General features: G+C 33.6%; 1 long non-coding RNA gene across 1 annotated transcript; it reads left to right on the forward strand.

Annotated features, from left to right (window-relative positions):
• Nucleotides 1-512: 512 nt before the first annotated feature.
• LOC147572496 (uncharacterized) lies at nt 513-12591 on the forward strand. The gene is made up of 3 exons (XR_015246245.1): nt 513-690; nt 1352-1409; nt 12461-12591. It is a non-coding gene; the product is annotated as an uncharacterized LOC147572496 (long non-coding RNA).
• Nucleotides 12592-15542: the final 2951 nt, after the last annotated feature.

The raw sequence follows: 15542 nt of genomic DNA on the forward strand, positions 1-15542 counted from the left end.
ACACACACATAGTTCATCCACAATGCTGTGCACCTACAGCCTCTAAATAGTTCCAAAACATTATCATCATGCCAAAATAAATCCTCATACCCATTAAATAGTTGTTCTTTATTTATCCCTCCCCCTACTTCCTGACCCCACCGAACTGCTTTCTGTCTCTATGTATTTACATATTCTGGATGTTTCAAATGAATGGAATCATGCAATATGTAACTTTTTGTGTCTTGTCACTTTCACTTAGCACAATGTTAAACAGTACTTAATTTCTTCTCTGACTGAACAATATTCCATTCTATGTCCATCCATTCATTGACATGTGCATTGTTTCCATGCTGACATTTTGGCTTGTGAATAGTGGTGCCGTGAGCATCAAGGTACAAGCATTTCTTAGACGTACAAAGCATTTCAATGCTTTGGGCTGTATTGCCACAAGTAGATTTGCTGGAATCCTATGGCAATTCTATATTTAGCTTTTTGAGAAATCACCAAACTATTTTTGATAGCAGCAGAACCATTTTACATTCCCACTAGTAGTACACAAGTGTTCCTATTTTCCTGCATACTTGCCGACACCTGTTATTTTCCATTCTTTTGATTACAGCTATCTTAGTGAGTGTTTCACCTGAAAGTTTTACTTTACAATCTTTTATCTCGTATTCTATAAACGCCATCATTTCTTGAGAGCAAAAAGTAAGTATATGCAAAGTCATGTTTCCTGTGGTAGTTTCCTTCAAAGTATTTTCTTCTTAGGGCTGTTTGGAATCTTTAAAGTTATTGTTTCCACAGATACTTCTTACGATTTTTTTTAGTTATTCATTTATACTCAAGCATAGTATCTGAGGGGGGGGAAATCCTGTTTTGTGTACTACTATTGTAATTATATTTTGAAATATAATTAATTCCAGAGTTAGCCAATGCAAATGATTTATTCAGAAAATTAATAGACCGAGGAAACTGGGGACAGAATATGTGCTATAGGCTGTCCCAAAGGGACAATTCATACATAAACAGTTTAGTCAATTCCAAGAATTATGTTCATATATCAATATAATGTTTTCTTCTGATCAGCCCCCTCCAAAGGTATGCCATGACATTAATATTAACTGCTGAATGTCCTATATGGCGCATGGGAGACTCACTATTGGGGGTAAACCTGGCCCCTAGAGCCTGCCTGGTTTCTGTATTTGCAGATGCTCTTGTACTCTTTGCATAATTCGTTATGATTGCTTGGGATCTGCAGCAGCAGAAGGCAAACAATGTAGCTCTGCCCCTACTGTTAGCTCTATTCTTGCCATCTTTTTCTTTTTTTGAATTTAAATTCCTATAACGTTAACATACAGTGCTATATTAGTTTCAGGTGTACAATAGAGTGATCCAACAATTTCTTACAGTACTCAGTGCTCAACATGGTAAGTGTACTCTTAATCCCCTTCACCTGTGTCACTGAACCTCCTCTACCTGCCACCTCCCCTCGGGTAACCATCAATTTGTTCTCTATAGTTAAGACCCTGTTTTTTGGTTTATCATTTTTTTCTTTGTTTATTTTGTTTCTTAAATTCCATATATGAGTGAAATAATATGGTATTTGTCTTTCTCTAACTTATTTCACTTGGCATTATACCCTGTAGATTGATCCATGTTACAAATGTTACAAATGGCAAGATTTCAGTCTTTTTGATGACTGAGTAATAATCCATTATATAGATAGATAGATAGATGATAGATAGATAGATAGATAGATAGAGATATACATATATATATACATATACATATATATGTACATACACACCACTCTTCTTCATTTATTCATCATCTATCAATGAACACTTGGATTGCTTCTATTATTTGGCTATTGTAAATAATGCTGCAATAAACATGTTTTCATAACCTTTGGGTAAATACTCAGTAGTGGAATTACTGGATCACATGGTAATTCCAATCTTAATTTTTTGAGGAACCGCCATACTGTTTTCCACAGTGGCTGTACCAGTTTGTGTTCCCACTAACGGTGCACCAGTGTTTCTTTTTCTTCACATACTCACTCACATTTGTTGTTTCTTGTGTTTCTGATTTTAGCCTGTCTTAAAAAAAACAACAACAATGTTTACTTATTTTTTGAGAGAGAGAGAGAGAGCGCGCACAAGCAGGGAAGGGGCAGAGAGAGAGGGACACACAGAACCCAAAGCAGGTTCCAGGCTCTGAGCTGTCAGCACAGAGCCCGATGCGGGGCTCAAACTCACAAACCATAAATCATGACTTGATCCAAAGTCGGATGCTGAACTGACTGAGGCACCAACGTGCCCCTGATTTTAGCCTTTTTGATAGATGTGAGGCGATATTTCATTGTGGTTTTGATTTGCATTTTACTGATGATGAGTGATGTTGAGCATCTTGTCATATGTCTGGTGACAACCTATCTTCTTTGGAGAAATGTCTGTTCATGTCTTCTGCCCATGTTTTAATTGGATTATTTGGTTTTGGGGTGTTGGGTTGTATAAGTTCTTTATATATTTGGGGTACTAACCCTTTATCATATTTGTTTTAATGGCTTTATAGCATATGTATGAGAATTGAGGGAGGATAATGTATGTGCAATATTTAGGATAGTGCCTGGCACATTGTACATTCTAAATATCAGTAATAATACTAATGATCTAATCACTACAGTGCGATAAAATAAATAGCCTATGGTTAATATTATCTATATTCCAAATTTAAATGTAGCACATTGATTATCACAATATAGGGTTTTAAAAATTAATACAGTACAAAATAACACACACAAATGTGTGTGTGTGTGTGTGTGTGTGTGTGTGTGTGTGTTTATGTTTATGGCTGCCATGATAGGGATAAAAGTGTGGAGCATTAAGTGGCCTTTAGTTTCCAGATTCCCCTGTTGATTCACAACTTGTTATTTTCCTAATCTTATCTAGATGGCTTAGAACTGAGAAAGTTTTTAAAAGCGGACACATAAGAGGACTGTGAGCAGTTGCCGTTTTAGAGTTTTACACAATGTACTTCATCGATCTGTTGGGGACAGTTGCAGCAGGAAGGTGATGAGAGTGGTTAGAATCCATGTAAGAAGGCTGTGTGTACGTTAGGGACAAGAGCACTAGATTGGCAATCAGGAGGCTCTGGAATGAATCCCAAATGTGCCACTTTATAAATTGCAAATTTTAGCAATTATAAGCATTTTAAGCTCTAACTTTCTCATTTTGACTTACAGGAAAAAATGCTCACTTTACAATATCGTTAAACAAAAAAACAAATTTAAAATATGAGACATTTATAAGGACACACATGTTTTTCGGTAGTCAACAAATTTTGGGTCCATTTTTTAATATCAAAATAGGTAAACAAGTGCCTGGCCTTAGTAGTTAGGTATCCTGTTTTACTTCAATGTTATAAATAACACCTATAATAAATCACACTTGTTTAAAGACCAATGTCAGTTACTTATACTAACGTAAAATACCTACCCCTTAAAAAAACATTGAATTTTCCCCCCACTTTCTGTAATACTAACCAGCAGTTTAGATGGAGGTTTTTGATTATTGATTTAATCTTCTCATTCATTATTGAGATGTATTTCTTCATGATTCAGTCTTGGTAGGTTTTAAAAGAATAAGATACTTAGGAATAAACTTAACTAAAGATATTTGTACACCAAACACTTCAAAATAAGTATTAAAAAACAAATACACAAATATATTCAAATATACCCCATGTTCATGGATTGGGATACTTACTATTGTTAAAATGCCCATACTGTTCAAATGAAATTACAGATTCAATGCTCTATCCATCAAAATCCCAATGGCTTATTTTTTACTCTTGAATAATATAGAAAAAACTCCTAAAATTTATATGGAATCCCAAAAGACCTGGAATAGCCAAAGCAATCTTAAGAAAGAAGAACAAAACTACAGGCGTTCAATTTCCTGATATCAGAACATATCACAACACTACAATAATTTAAAAATATATGATCAATTCATCTTTGATAAGCATGTCAAGAACACATAGTAGGGAAAGGACAATTTCTTCAACAAATGGTGAAGGATTCAAGGATGGAAAAGAATGAAGTTGGACCCTTGACTTACATTATACACAAAAATCTGCTCAAAAAAGATTTAAATGTAAGACTTGAAGCTCTAAAACTTCTAGAAGAAATCACCAGGAAAGTTTCTTGACACTGGCCTTGGCAGTGATTTCTTGGATATGACATCAGAAGCACAGGCAGTAATAGTAAAAATAGATAAGTGAGACTACTTCAAACTAAAAATTTTTGCACGATAAATGGAACAAGCAACAGAAGGAAAAGGCAACCCACACAACGGAAGAAAATGTTTGCAAACCATTTATCTGATAAGGGCTTAATACTTATAATATATAGAAGCACCTACAATGCAATAACAAAAAAAGAAAATCCAAAATCCTAATTATAAAATGGGCCACAGACATGATAGATATTTCTAAAAAAAAGACACACAAATGGCTGACAAGTGTATGAAAAGACACTCAACCTCACTCAGGGAAATGCAAATCAAAGCTACAATGAAATAGCATCACACACCTATTAGATAGCTATTATCGGGGCGCCTGGGTGGCGCAGTCGGTTAAGCGTCCGACTTCAGCCAGGTCACGATCTCGCGGTCCGTGAGTTCGAGCCCCGCGTCGGGCTCTGGGCTGATGGCTCAGAGCCTGGAGCCTGTTTCCGATTCTGTGTCTCCCTCTCTCTCTGACCCTCCCCCGTTCATGCTCTGTCTCTCTCTGTCCCAAAAATAAATAAAACGTTGAAAAAAAAAAAAAGATAGCTATTATCAAAAAATGAAAGATAATAAATGTTAGTTAAGTTGTTCAGAAATTTGAATACTTGTACATCATTGGTGAGAAAGTAACATGGTGCAGCCATTTTGGAAAATAGTGTGGAGTTTCCTCAGAAAATTAAAGATAGAACTGCCATATGATCCAACAATCCCACTCCTAGGTATTTATCCAAAAGAATTGAAATCAGGATCTCAGTGTGGTAGCTGCACTTCCTTATTCACTGCAGCATTGTTCACAACAACCAAGATGTGGAAACACAGACGAGCAGATTAAAAAAAATGTGATATATACATACAGTGCAATATTATTTAGCCTTAAAAATAGGAAAATTCTTTCATTTCAGAAACATGGATGAATTTGGAGGACATTATGCTAAGTGAAACAAGCCTGTATTAGGACAAATACTGCATGATTTCATTTTATGAGCTACCTAATATGGCCACATTCATAGAATTAGAGAATAGAACGGTGGTTGCCAGTGATTGGGACAAGGGGAAATGGAGAGTTGTGTTCATGGGTATAAAGTTTCAGTTATGCAGTTTAAATAAGTTCTAGAGATCTGCTATACATGTGCCTGTAGCTAACAACATGGTATTGTGTGCTAAAAATGTAAGAGGTTAGATCTCATGTTAAATGCTCTGTATTTCAAACACATACACATGAGGGACATAAGGAAACATTTAGAGATAAATAAATAGAGGTGAAAGCTATATTATCTTGATTATGATGATGATTTCATGGATATACACATATGTCCAAATTCATCAAACTATATTCATTAACCATGTGCAGTGTTTTGTTTTGTTTTGTTTTGTTTTGTTTTGTTTTGTTTGTATATCAATTATACCTCAATAAAAGTATTTTAAAAATCTGAACAAATGAAACTTTGGTGACAAGATAAAATCACAAGTTTAAAATCTTCCGATTTTGTAAATAGCACAAGGGAAACAAGGTAAGACCAATTTACTGGCAGTGAAACAGACACACTCTGGCTATTACACTTTAAGAAAAAGAATGTGAAATTTAACATACAGGAGTGGTTACAGTTTTAGGTTTGTAACATTGCTCTTACTTTTTATACTTCAGGTTGCAAGCTAACTTGTGTAGAAAAAAAATCATATAAAGTCAAGTTATGATTATTTTAAGAACAGTGTTATCATTACTATCATTTGTGTTTTTAACCTCAAATAGCATTAGAGATCTATAAATCTTGAAGCCAAACTTCACTCAAAAGCGTTTCTAAACAAAAGTTGAGGTCTAGGCAGTTTTTGTTTGTTTGTTTTCTGTGTTTTTTTCTTTTTTTAACGACTTTAACAACTACTTAAAAGCAAATTTTGACCACTAATCCAGTTTTTAAGGTTCTATTTCAGTTCCACAGATGGCCTTATCAACTACCAGAATATACTGAATCCAATTATACAGTATTTGTTAATGTTAAAGGAATGTGATCTTTTTACCAAACCAATAGATTGCAATACCTTGATACCTGTTCCTTTGGTCAAAAAATACCTATATTAAGAAAATGCCAATGTATAATAGAAATTAATACAATATCTATTAGTTCCATTTATTATTTAAAGCATGCCTGTTTCTCATTATTTTGGTGTTATTTCGTGGGTTTCGGTGACACAAAATGTAGCGAAGCATGCAATGGATTAACAACATAAAAGCACATGAGAATAAATGTTCAGCAGTTTCGATTTTGATTCCAGGCCTAAATTTTAGTAAGGGCACATTATTGAAATAGCCAGTAGCTAGATTAATTATTTAGAATAACAGAATTCCAAATTGTCCCCAAAATAAATCAACCCACCTATGCAAATATAAATCCCTTGAGATAATCCCTCTATGTGCTGTTTCTTTGTGTCCCTTTCCTATGGTTACTTATAATCTACTTGGGAAGATAAATTTATAGTATAAAACACTCTGAAGCAGACACAAAGTACTCCAAAGAATATAGAAAGTGTTCCAAGTGTTGGTTAATATTAAAGAAATAGTAGCCTTTATTTTATAGAGACAAATACTGAAGCTGAATAACATCTGAGGTTTTAATTTTAATCACAATCATTTACTTCTATTATAGATTTTTCTACCGAAAACCATTAAACTTGTTATTTTGGCAATTAAATTGCCCTAATGTTGTTCATTTCTCAGAACGTCTGAAATCTCACACTTTAACAAGTATTGAGGTGATCTTGAGCCCATGGTGCATTACTTGGTCTCTTGATTTTAGCAGAGAGAACCAGAAGACACAATTGCTGATTAAAGGCTCAGTACTGTTTCAGGTACAAAATTACATGTCCGAATTGATGGTGTTTAGGTTGTTATTTTGTTTTAGAATCACACACAACAGCATAAAACTTTATTTTGTCCCCGACAAAATGTTACCCCCACACGCAAATACACATGCTGTACACACCCCACAAAACATCCAACCTATCACTGGGGAAATGATTTTTTCATGCCAAGAGAAAATAATAAATCAAAATCTTCAGGTTTATCTGGATTGCCATTTTATCAAAAGTAAACTGTAATTCAGATTATGATAGGGAAAAGATAGGATAAAATAAGCGGAGAGGGAAAGGTTAGAACTTGAGATGCCTGCATAGGAAAAAACACATATTTTGGAACAATGCTGGGAGCATCTGACCACAGCAAACCCCCTTGGGAGTAAGGTTCCCTTAAAGATGTAACAGACACCACCAATTCCCTTCAGGTTCCCCTCAGGAATTTGACAATCAAAATACCTAACTAAAATAAGTAAGCCATAAAACTTATGTTATATGAGGGACAATATGACCATAGTCTGACTTCTCACACAATGAAGTCAAGTCAATCAGGAATATGCAAGCCAGCACCTAGAGTTATCAAGCTAATAAGGGTAGGACCTGAGAAAGAACAAAGCGGAAGGGGGGAGGGGGCTGACCAGAACCTTCTAAAACAAAGACCCTTGCCTCTGGTCGGGAGTATTCGCCTTGAAATGCCTTCTCTCTGCAAAGAGAGCTTTCGTACTAATCTTACTGTCTAACCTTATACTCTATTAAACTTTTGCCTGCTGCTCATTTTATTCTATATCCATCTCTTCATTCTTTGAAGCAACGAGACAACGAACCCCTAGTGTTGAACTAAAGAATCCTACAATAAGATCACCTGTAGCTGAGGTCTTCTAGTGCATATAGACATATATAACTATACTGTACTATTAGTATATTACTATTACTATATATACCATACATAAACATATGTAACTATACTATACTATTAGTATATACTGTTAGTATATTACTATTACTATATACTATTACTATATATACTACACATAAACATATATAAATATACTGTACTATTACTATATATATATCCTTATATATTACTGAAATGTGGAGAGTGATTGTACTTAAAGGAACTATAGAGACTGCTTTGTACTTAATAATCAAAGTGTTCAAAAGTTGTTTACTTTAAAAAGGATGTCAAAATATTCTGAAATTAGTGTTCAAACTCAGAAGAATAAAATGGTAAATTTTTTAAAATCTGTAAAATATGACCTGTTAACATTCTAGTTTTAATTTGACTACAGAATGATAAGGATTTTTTGGTAGGATGATAGCTCATGTGTCTAAATGGTCAGGACACAGAAGAAACATAACTTCTAACAAATAAGCAAATAAGTACTAAATTCCAAATAGAAAAAATCTTAAGTACTGGAGGTGTAAATTTTAATACATTAATTATCTAGTCTCTCATATAGATTTGTGTTTATTTAAAAATGTGAGGCTCAGGGTGCCTCGGTGGCTCAAGTCAGTTAAGCATCTGACTCGTCATGATCTCATGGTTTGGGATTCTCTTGGAATGTTCTCTCTCTCTCTCAAAATAAATAAATAAATTTTTTAAAAAGTGTGACTCAATAAAGTTATGATTTACATATCTTCTGCATTATCAATTTAATTTTTCTTTTATCACACCTGATTATAAAGGAAAAATTAGATTTCAAATAATCAAATATATAATTTGCCTATAATTTTGCAGAATATAAAATTGTTTTATTGTGCTGCATTTTTATATAAGCACTGTTAGGTTTGTCATTTTGTTTCATTGGCTTTATTTCATAATTTTTGTCAACACATAATCATGTTTTCATAAAGGACAATTTAAATACAAGACTTTTTTGTTTTAAATTCTAAATATCCTAATATATTCAAGTGATTATTTCTTTGGAATCTATATTTGAACAGGAATTACAGGAGAGAGAATTGCCCTGTTATCTTCTTCCTTTTATCATTATTATAAATTCTAAGTTTTTGCCACTCTGGATAAGGAATAAAGACAGCAATTGTTTAGGCCAACTAAAAAGCATATAATATTTAGATGGGAAATTAAAAGCCTATATTATGTATCTAAACCAAGTATACCTCAAAAATGAATTATAATGTAAACATGACAGAATAGAAACTGAAGTAAAATAATTGATATTAAAAGACGTTTTCTATAGTTACTTGAAATCTATTATCATTTTCAAATTTTGAAAATTGTCACCAAAAAATTACAGATTGCTAAAGTTTTTGAAAATATTATTGGGGCATATATCCCCCTGAAAAAATACCTACTGTTTCTTAGATTGCTTATGCATTAAAAATTTAGGATGTCAATGTCAATAAGAAAAAGAACAACAACAAACCATTATAAGCAATGAAGTTGCTTACAGAAAGATGGGTGACAAGAATTTATAGCTAATTTTCTACAAAGCATAAAATAAGTATTTGGATAAATGGGTTGGGACAGAGGAATTTAAAGCAAACAAAACATTCTTAGTATTTAATAATTATATGTAATCTTTTTCACATGTCTATAATTTAAGTAATTTATAAAGGATAATAATAAAACAAATACACATAAATTCACCCACAGTTTAAGTAGTAGATCATGATTGATTTACCTATGTGCTTCTTCCCGACCCATCTTCCTGAAACACCTCAAAACTGCCACATACCTGGGGTGACTGGGTGGCTCAGTCAGTTAAGCATCTGATCTTGATTTCAGCTTAGGTCATGATCTCATGGTTCATGAGTTCGAGCCCCACATCAGGCTCTGCACTGTCAGCAAGGAGCCTGCTTGGGATTCTCTCTCTCCTTCTCTCTGTCCCACTACCTCACCCTCTCTCTTTTTCAAAATTAAAAAACTTAAAGAAAAAAAAAAAACTTAAAAAAAAAAAAAAGAAAAGACTGTCACATACCTGAACAGTAATGTGTTTATCAGCTTTATGTTTTGTTGGGCTAGTTCTATACACATGCACACACATCTGAATAATATTAATTTAGTCCTGATTGTTTTTGAGCTCTGAAGGGATATCCTAAAATGTAATCATCTTTATATGAATGTTTTCTCTCTTGCATTACCTTTCTCAGCTCTGTCCCATGTTGTCACTTATGATGCAGTTCAATACAGTTTCACTCTTGCAGAATATCCTGCTGTGTGACTCTTCTAAAATTAATTAATTAACAAAATCATTGGCTTTTATGAAAATAGCTGCTATAAGCTCTCTTGGATATGTTGTCTGCTAAATACAGGCAAGAGTTTCTTTCAGATACACATTTAGGTGAGGAACTGCTAACTCATGGTGTATCTGAAGCTTTAAATATAATTGCAAATTGTTTTTGCAAGACAGTCATCTGATTTATAATCCACAAGCCTTGTGTGTACTTATGTAACTCCACAACCTCCCGAAACTTGGTATGGTCTAAACCAGTGCAAAATGCTACCACATACTGGTGTTAATTTACAGATCCTTGGTTATTCATCCTCAGTTTAACTGGAAAAATAATCAACACCATTAACTAATTGGATCCAGTTAACATTTTAAATTATCTTTAAAAAAATTTTTAAAAGATTTTACAAGTATTTTTCCAACAGTAACAAGCAACTGTATTAGAATTTTTAATAGAAATTTAAACAAAGCACAACCAAATCTTTGATCCATGTTTTACTGGTTTTGAAGGCCAACTTCGTATGACTGCAAATAATTGCTATGAATGATTAGTCCAATATATATTTTTTTTAATTTCTACATCATCTATCTCCTTTCAATAACCTTTTCGTACACTCCTGCCTGCAACATTTGTCTACTTACAAACTGCACCAAGTCAATTTTGGTACATAGACATCATAGAAAGTGAAAGTATTTTACATCTTTAGCAAAATGGAATGATCTAAGTTCTTGTCCCAAAAGTTAAGAGATATAGTCCTTGCTGTTCAATGACTGACTGTGCGAGATGCCTTCTTTCCCTTTGTTTTTATAAATAGTTGTTTACTGATTAATGCTTGTTTATTTGAATAAAATCCACTTAGGTTATTATTAACTGAAGACTCAGATTTTGTTTACAAAGTCAAGTTCACCATCATCATTAGCATCTAGTTTGCTACTATTCATCTCTTTCCATTCATTTTCTGATTCATTTCATAATTTTTAAAAATTCTTCCTCCATTAATTTTCTCCTTATTGTCCATATGGGATGAAAACAAAAAATACATAAATAAAAATTCTCGAGTGTCCAATGAAAGCTAAAATAAAATAAATAACTAAAAAAGACTACAAACATAAACTCTCAATTTTTCTGTCAAGATGGTGCAATACTGTGAACAACACAATAAGAAAACTAAAAGTTGATATAATAGCAATAATTAGTTTCACTTCTATACTATCTGTTTCTGTGTTTCCATCATTCTTCCATTTTGCTGTTTATAAAGTCGCTTATTGTGTAAGTTGGGAATAATGATGAGTAATGAAATTCCTAGGTCAATGAAAGAGCTAAATGTTTCAAGATACAGAAAAAATAAGATCTGAATCTACAGATCAATTTCAGGAAGACTAGTATCATTTTTATAAATGAGTTTTCCTTACTATAGTTTGTCTCTGATTTGTTGTTTTCTTAATGCTGTTCAGTGAAGTTTTATAAACTTCTCTGTAAAAGTCTCGCGTATCTATTGTTACATTCATCCTTAGGCAAGTTATTTTACTGTATTTGCATTGTAATTGTATCAACAATAAGTGATGTCTCTTTAAAAAGTCATGTTTTTAAGTATTTGTGGTCACAGTATAAACATTTCATTTTTATATATTGCTCTTAACAGAAATATACCTAACTAAACCCTTTTACTTTTTCTAAACATCCTCATGTGTTTTCTGTTGGTTTTTGTATCTCTTATATGTATGTTTTGGTTTTTATTTTTCAATCGTTATATTTCCCGTACAATATTATATAGTACATATGGGTATGTAAAGGAAAGCTACTAATGATTCAATATTACAAGCAGAACGTTGATTGGAGGATTATAGTAGATAAGAAAATTCCCTACTCTCCCTGGTTGTTAAATAGCTTCTATCATTACAAGGTGTGCTTTTTCTTAAATTGCTCTCTCCACATCACTTGAGTTGATCATATTGTTTTTACCTCTAGTTATATATATATATATATATATATATATATATATATATATATATACATATATATATATGTGTGTGTGTGTGTGTGTGTATATATATATATGCTAATTGTTAACTGACTTGCATTCCTGTCATAAACATAATGTCGCTATGATATATTACTTTTTTTTTCTCTTGGCTCTACTTTTCCAGAAGGCAAAAATTACAGGATCACTCTAAAGCTTTCCCATTCTTCTCCTGCATTTGAGTCCCTGCCAAGATGTAAGTGATAGTAGCTGACTTCCTTGCTACAGCAAGCTCTGAATAAATAACCTTTGCCTGTTCTCATTTAGTTGGTCTCCATTTATTTCTACAAACTACATATTTCCCTTTCAAAATCACTTGCATTGAACCTCACATTTTGATAAGAAGTGTTTTCATTAAAATTCAGCTCTAACTTTATTATTTTTGTTATGATTTCTTCTTTGATACTGGAGTTATTTATATGTGTTTATCTTAAATTCCCAAATTTACGGGTGTTTTTAATCCCTTTGGTTTTGATATCTATTGCTATTTAAGGCTTCTTACAAGTATCTGGAGAAATATAATTGAAAGCAAAATTTCCTCCCATCCCAGGAAATCTTTTTACCGAGATGGAAGAGAAAAAAATGTCAGTGTAATTATTGAATCAGCATTAAAGCAATCATGATGTTCATCATAGAAGTTCATTAAGAGAGTGCAAAAACAGGAGTGCTTGGGTGGCTCAGTCAGTTAAGCATCCGACTTTGGCTCAGTTCATGATCTCCCAGTTCATGGGTTTGAGTCCTATGTTGGGGTCTGTGCTGACAGCTCAGAGCCTGGAACCTGCTTTGGATTCTGTGTCTCCCTCCTCTCTCTCTCCTTCCCTCCCCTACTCGCACTCTCTCTCTCTCTCTCTCTCTCTCTCTCTCTCTCAAAAGTAAATTAACACTAAAAATTTTAAAAAATGAGAGAGATTACAAAGACAGAAAGCAAGGTGACTTCTTTATGCCAAGCAGACACAACTCATTACACATGGGTTCTTAAAATAAATAACTTACTAGTCCTCAAGTAAGAGGATTTTCCGTCACCGTTTGTCACCGTGTGATTCATCCTGGTTTACCTGGTAACTAAGAAGACCACCTGTGTTCGCTAATTGACTTTATCCAGAGGAAGAATAAACCTCTCATATCTTTATGACAGGAGGTGGTTTGGAATGAGGTCTAAGTTTGACTCCTACCTTCCCACAGACACTGGGAGGTAGATTCACTTTCTTCCCTGATAATTAACATCTCAAACAGATAGTTCCTGGGTCCTTGAGAAATGCTGAAAAGAGGTTTATTTAACTTTTCAAAAGACTTTATTTACACAACTATAATTTAAAAAAAAATAATCTAAGAGAAAGGAAGGGGAAGGCTCCTCCCTTATTTTCAACAGAAGGAATAAGTCTCTTGTTTTTACCTGTATTTGCCCTTACATCATCAATGATTGACAGAAATTAATAGGAACCTCTTACCCTATTGTAATTTTCCATTTCTTTTTTGATGGTAGGTCTATTTATATTTCTTTTATTTGTGATTTTTCTTTTATGGTCACATCATCCTGGGGTAGTTATATCTTTCTGGTGAGTAAAATATTTTATAAAATGTATAGTAGTAACTTTGTCATTAAGGAGGCATTGTTTTTGAAAATCTATTTTATATGGTATATCTATTCCCACTCCTTTTTTATTATAACTTGCAATCTTTGTATGTTCCCAACATTATAACTTCAACTTTTCATGTTTATATGTATTGGAGTATCTCTTGAAGAAAAAATATATGGCTGAATTTTTTTTTTTTTTCAACGTTTATTTATTTTTGGGACAGAGAGAGACAGAGCATGAACGGGGAAGGGGCAGAGAGAGAGGGAGACACAGAATCGGAAACAGGCTCCAGGCTCTGAGCCATCAGCCCAGAGCCTGACGCGGGGCTCGAACTCACGGACCGCGAGATCGTGACCTGGCTGAAGTCGGACGCTCAACCGACTGCGCCACCCAGGCGCCCCTGAATTTTTTTAATGTAGAAATTTTAGTACCATTACTTTGGGATTACTAATATAACTGGACTTGGATTTGTTTCTATTTCTGCCTTCTATATGTTCTATCTTTAATTTTTTTTGGAAAGATTTAAAAAAATACATAAAACACATACAGCATAAACATGACGTAAAATCAATCACTATTAATGAAAACATGTGCAACATTACCTAAGTCAAGAAATAGAATATTGCCAACACTCTAAAAGCCCTCATACTCACCCGCTGGTTCCATGTTTCCTGTTCAATCACAGACCTCTCCCTCAAGGCTACAGAAAACTTGTATCCCGAGTTTCGTGGTAATCATTTCCTTCCTTGCTTTGTTTTACAGTTTTACTACACAAATATGCCTCCCTAAAAAAAAAAAAGTTTCCTTCATCTTTTTTGAACTTTATACAAGTGGAATCAAACGTTGTGTATTATTTTGCATTTAATAATTTTAAAAGGTATTTAATTTAAATATCTGTTTTTACTGAGAGATTGTCCTAAATGTCAGGACTTCAATGGATGCTCCTTTATGTGTTCTTATGTCACCTTATCCTTGCCTATATCGCACACTCTACCTCCCTTTTATTCTTTCCCACTACATGATAGACTCAATACAAGTTAAATACCACCAGGCACATATTCAGCAATCAATAAATACCTGTCAGCTAAATAAATGAAGGAAGTTTTGGTTTGAAATGTTAGAATATTCTACAGAATTATTCGTTAACTTTTGAGTCACTCATGGGTTTAGGGAATCACTACATGAATAACCTGCTGGGTTTTTTGACATATCTGCATTCCTTTATTTTTCAACCTGACAAATTTTATTAATCACTAAGGACTCCTCCAATAAACCTTTCCCAATGCTCCCAAACATATTTTGTCCCTCTTCTATCTCCCCAAAGCACTTTGCTCAAAACTGAAAGCATAAGCATGTTACTCTGTACTTAACACTAAACCGGAAACTGAGGACACAAGCCTGATGGTATTTTCCCTGAAGGGATTTATAAGTGTGCCCTATAGTATACTTGTTATAGTGTATTTTTGTGCATCTTATGGATTTCATCACAATAAAGATTAAGCAGCTCCAGAATTTTGTTTTTCACCTCTGGGGTCCTCTGTATACTCCATTATATACAGGCCTTCAGCTTGGTACTGGACGAAAGAAACAGACCCCTAGGTGAGTTATTTTCCTCAATGGTATGTTTTTGGA

The sequence above is a fragment of the Puma concolor genome, chromosome E4, assembly GCF_028749965.1.
Source record: "Puma concolor isolate L17-30 chromosome E4, mPumCon1.1.hap2, whole genome shotgun sequence".
Taxonomy (NCBI): Eukaryota; Metazoa; Chordata; class Mammalia; order Carnivora; family Felidae; genus Puma; species Puma concolor.